This window comes from Nomia melanderi, unplaced genomic scaffold, assembly GCF_051020985.1.
Source record: "Nomia melanderi isolate GNS246 unplaced genomic scaffold, iyNomMela1 scaffold0165, whole genome shotgun sequence".
Classification (NCBI taxonomy): Eukaryota; Metazoa; Arthropoda; class Insecta; order Hymenoptera; family Halictidae; genus Nomia; species Nomia melanderi.
The window spans coordinates 50,001-55,000 of record NW_027475280.1 but is presented as its reverse complement, the minus strand read 5'-3'; the positions used below and the strand labels follow the sequence as shown (position 1 = coordinate 55,000).

General features: G+C 37.3%; 1 non-coding gene across 1 annotated transcript in view; it reads right to left on the bottom strand.

Moving 5' to 3' along the window:
* LOC143175697 (small subunit ribosomal RNA) overlaps positions 1-150 on the bottom strand; it is a 1,921-nt gene extending 1,771 nt beyond the window's left edge. The window contains exon 1 of the ribosomal RNA XR_013000393.1: positions 1-150. This exon is cut by the window's left edge and continues 1,771 nt beyond it. This is a non-coding gene — a ribosomal RNA (small subunit ribosomal RNA).
* Positions 151-5,000: the final 4,850 nt, after the last annotated feature.

Below are 5,000 nucleotides of genomic sequence, written 5' to 3'. Positions count from 1 at the left end.
CAGTTATCCAAGTAAATGTGGGTACGATCTAAGGAACCATAACTGATTTAATGAGCCATTCGCGGTTTCACCTTAATACGGCATGTACTGAGACATGCATGGCTTAATCTTTGAGACAAGCATATGACTACTGGCAGGATCAACCAGGGAGCTTCGAGTAAATTTTCATCATACGAAGCAAAAATATGTATGTATATATATATCTTAGTCGCCGACTCTCTCCCCTTAAGAGTCGGATCGACGATACTTTTTCTCGTCTTTAAGACAGTTCTCTTTCTCCTCTCTCTTCTCTCTACTCTCTTCTCTCTTCTCTTTCGAGTTGGTAAATTTCGCTCCACTATTAGATTACCAACTCCGCACGAATTACCACATGGGTATATCCGCGCATATACATCAGGAGGACCTCCAAAAATTTCAAACTCTCCCGTGTATCTCTCCGAGATCTTTTTAGAAGAAAAAGAATCTCGGATGTCACATCGACTTTCAGGTTTGTAAGCACGTATGCTCGAGCGCTCTCCATCGTGTAAGCACGGACATAACGCACGAAGTCCGAAGACCGCGTACGTTAACATGCTGGACATATCGAGAAAGCGCGAACCATGCTAGGCGTACCCATGTCGAGGCCCTCGCGTTAAAGATCATACTCTTCTTTTCGTTCTCTCTTCTTTGCCCAGAAATAATATATATTTCTTATAATATATACCTCTTAGTTTATGTATTTCTCTCTTAGGACACCTCAATTTTATATGTATATATTATATTTCATTCGAACAATTTTTGTTCGTCGCCCCTTTTTGTGTGTAGTATTTCGTTTGGTCTTTGCCATTAAATTTTTGTATACGAAAAATATATTTTCGCTCGGATAGAAAACCCCTTTTGGGTTTCTGAGAGTTGATGTGAGAGTCGTACAAGTATAACGAATATACGTTGTATCCAACCCAACATTCTGGGCTTACCACATAAGGGCCATTCGGTCTGAGACACCGACCCGTGGTCATGCTGTGTAGAGAAAAATTCGCAACGGAACGCGGTACAGAACAGTCGAGGAATGGACCTCGAGGAGCTGAACGACTGCTTCTCGACCGAGATCGTAGAATAGCCGCTCGCCCGCCGCTGCGCCGACCGGTCCGCTCGAACCGACGTGCTCTCTTATAGTAACCAAACGGGCGGCCGCGACGACCGCGGCGCCGGCCGCTCAGCACGGGCGCTTATGGTGGTAAACTGCCGCGCGTACAGACCAACCGGCCGGGCTGCTGGTACTTAGCCGCTGAAACTATGGTCGATTCGAACATATATTAACATACGATTTTTATTCGATAAATCGTTATTGTACATATTAAACGTTAGTTTCCACCGAAAGAAAAATTTTTTAGAATTTTTTTTTTCCAAAAATTGCAAGAGTAAACTTTTTTAATATTCGATTTAAAAATTTTTAAATGCTTAATCCTTACATTAAACTACTGGGAGAACTCAGAAATCATAATGAAAAAAATTACAAAAATTTATTTTTCTCAGAAACTCCGAAAAACAGAGTGGTCGAATCCGTGCAAGCCGGAATTTTTCTAAGTCCCCACGGTCAAGAGTAAACTTTTTTAATAAGCGTTTTAAAATTATTTCAATGTTTAATCCATGCGTAAACATGACGTTTATTAACGTTTTTAACATTAAAAAAAATTACAAAAATTTATTTTTCAAAAAAAATGGAAAAAACCGATTCGTCGGAGCGAGGTGTCCAGCCCGTGCGGTAATTCCAGCAGGCGAATCGGACTTCCCGAAATTTTTCTAAGTCCCACGGTCGACACCAACTTTTTTAATAAGCGTTTTAAAATTATTTCAATGTTTAATCCATGCGTAAACATGACGTTTATTAACGTTTTTAACATTAAAAAAAATTACAAAAATTTATTTTTCAAAAAAAATGGAAAAAACCGATTCGTCGGAGCGAGGTGTCCAGCCCGTGCGGTAATTCCAGCAGGCGAATCGGACTTCCCGAAATTTTTCTAAGTCCCACGGTCGACACCAACTTTTTTAATAAGCGTTTTAAAATTATTTCAATGTTTAATCCATGCGTAAACATGACGTTTATTAACGTTTTTAACATTAAAAAAAATTACAAAAATTTATTTTTCAAAAAAAATGGAAAAAACCGATTCGTCGGAGCGAGGTGTCCAGCCCGTGCGGTAATTCCAGCAGGCGAATCGGACTTCCCGAAATTTTTCTAAGTCCCACGGTCGACACCAACTTTTTTAATAAGCGTTTTAAAATTATTTCAATGTTTAATCCATGCGTAAACATGACGTTTATTAACGTTTTTAACATTAAAAAAAATTACAAAAATTTATTTTTCAAAAAAAATGGAAAAAACCGATTCGTCGGAGCGAGGTGTCCAGCCCGTGCGGTAATTCCAGCAGGCGAATCGGACTTCCCGAAATTTTTCTAAGTCCCACGGTCGACACCAACTTTTTTAATAAGCGTTTTAAAATTATTTCAATGTTTAATCCATGCGTAAACATGACGTTTATTAACGTTTTTAACATTAAAAAAAATTACAAAAATTTATTTTTCAAAAAAAATGGAAAAAACCGCGTCGGAGCGAGGTGTCCAGCCCGTGCGGTAATTCCAGCAGGCGAATCGGACTTCCCGAAATTTGTCTAAGTCCCACGGTTCGACAACAACTTTTTTAATAAGCGTTTAAAATTATTTCAATGTTTAATCCATGCGTAAAACATGACGTTTATTAACGTTTTTAACATTAAAAAAAATTACAAAAATTTATTTTTCAAAAAAAATGGAAAAAACCGATTCGTCGGAGCGAGGTGTCCAGCCGTGCGGTAATTCCAGCAGGCGAATCGGACTTCCCCGAAATTTTTCTAAGTCCCACGGTCGACACCAACTTTTTTAATAAGCGTTTTAAAATTATTTCAATGTTTAATCCATGCGTAAACATGACGTTTATTAACGTTTTTAACATTAAAAAAAATTACAAAAATTTATTTTTCAAAAAAAATGGAAAAAACCGATTCGTCGGAGCGAGGTGTCCAGCCCGTGCGGTAATTCCAGCAGGCGAATCGGACTTCCCGAAATTTTTCTAAGTCCCACGGTCGACAACAACTTTTTTAATAAGCGTTTTAAAATTATTTCAATGTTTAATCCATGCGTAAACATGACGTTTATTAACGTTTTTGACATTAAAAAAAATTACAAAAATTTATTTTTCGGAAAAAATGGAAAAAACCGATTCGTCGGAGCGAGGTGTCCAGCCCGTGCGGTAATTCCAGCAGGCGAATCGGACTTCCCGAAATTTTTCTAAGTCCCACGGTCGACACCAACTTTTTTAATAAGCGTTTTAAAATTATTTCAATGTTTAATCCATGCGTAAACATGACGTTTATTAACGTTTTTAACATTAAAAAAAATTACAAAAATTTTTTTTTCAAAGAAAATGGAAAAAACCGATTCGTCGGAGCGAGGGTGTCCAGCCCGTGCGGTAATTCCAGCAGGCGAATCGGACTTCCCGAAATTTTTCTAAGTCCCACGGTCGACACCAACTTTTTTAATAAGCGTTTTAAAATTATTTCAATGTTTAATCCATGCGTAAACATGACGTTTATTAACGTTTTTAACATTAAAAAAAAATTACAAAAATTTATTTTTCGGAAAAAATGAAAAAACCGATTCGTCGGAGCGAGGTGTCCAGCCCGTGCGGTAATTCCAGCAGGCGAATCGGACTTCCCGAAATTTTTCTAAGTCCCACGGTCGACACCAACTTTTTTAATAAGCGTTTTAAAATTATTTCAATGTTTAATCCATGCGTAAACATGACGTTTATTAACGTTTTTAACATTAAAAAAAATTACAAAAATTTATTTTTCAAAAAAAATGGAAAAAACCGATTCGTCGGGAGCGAGGTGTCCAGCCCCGTGCGGTAATTCCAGCAGGCGAATCGGACTTCCCGAAATTTTTCTAAGTCCCACGGTCGACAACAACTTTTTTAATAAGCGTTTTAAAATTATTTCAATGTTTAATCCATGCGTAAACATTGACGTTTATTAACGTTTTTGACATTAAAAAAAATTACAAAAATTTATTTTTCGGAAAAAATGGAAAAAACCGATTCGTCGGAGCGAGCTGTCCAGGCCGTGCGGTAATGCCAGCAGGCGATCCGGGGTACTCGAAATTTTTCTAAGTCCCGACGGTCAAGAGTAAACTTTTCATCACATATTCAAAATTTTTTTAATGTTTAATCCACGCATAAAAACGCAGTTTATTAACGTTTTTAACGTTGAGAAAATTGACAAAAATTTTTTTTTCACTGAAAATGGAAAAAATGTATCGGTCGATGCGGGCTATCCAGGCCGTGCGGTAATTCCAGCAGGCGATCCGGGGTACTCGAAATTTTTCTAAGTCCCGACGGTCAAGAGTAAACTTTTTCATCACATATTTCAAAATTTTTTTAATGTTTAATCCACGCATAAAAACGCAGTTTATTAACGTTTTTAACGTTGAGAAAATTGACAAAAATTTTTTTTTCACTGAAAATGGAAAAAATGTATCGGTCGATGCGGGCTGTCCATGCCGTGCGGTAATTCCAGCCGGCGATCCGAGGTACTCGAAATTTTTCTAAGTCCGAACGGTCAAGAGTAAACTTTTTCATCACATATTTCAAAATTTTTTTAATGTTTAATCCACGCATAAAAACGCAGTTTATTAACGTTTTTAACGTTGAGAAAATTGACAAAAATTTTTTTTTCACTGAAAATGGAAAAAATGTATCGGTCGATGCGGGCTATCCAGGCCGTGCGGTAATTCCAGCAGGCGATCCGGGGTACTCGAAATTTTTCTAAGTCCCGACGGTCAAGAGTAAACTTTTTCATCACATATTTCAAAATTTTTTTAATGTTTAATCCACGCATAAAAACGCAGTTTATTAACGTTTTTAACGTTAAGAAAATTGACAAAAATTTTTTTTTCACTGAAAATGGAAAAAATGTATCGGTCGA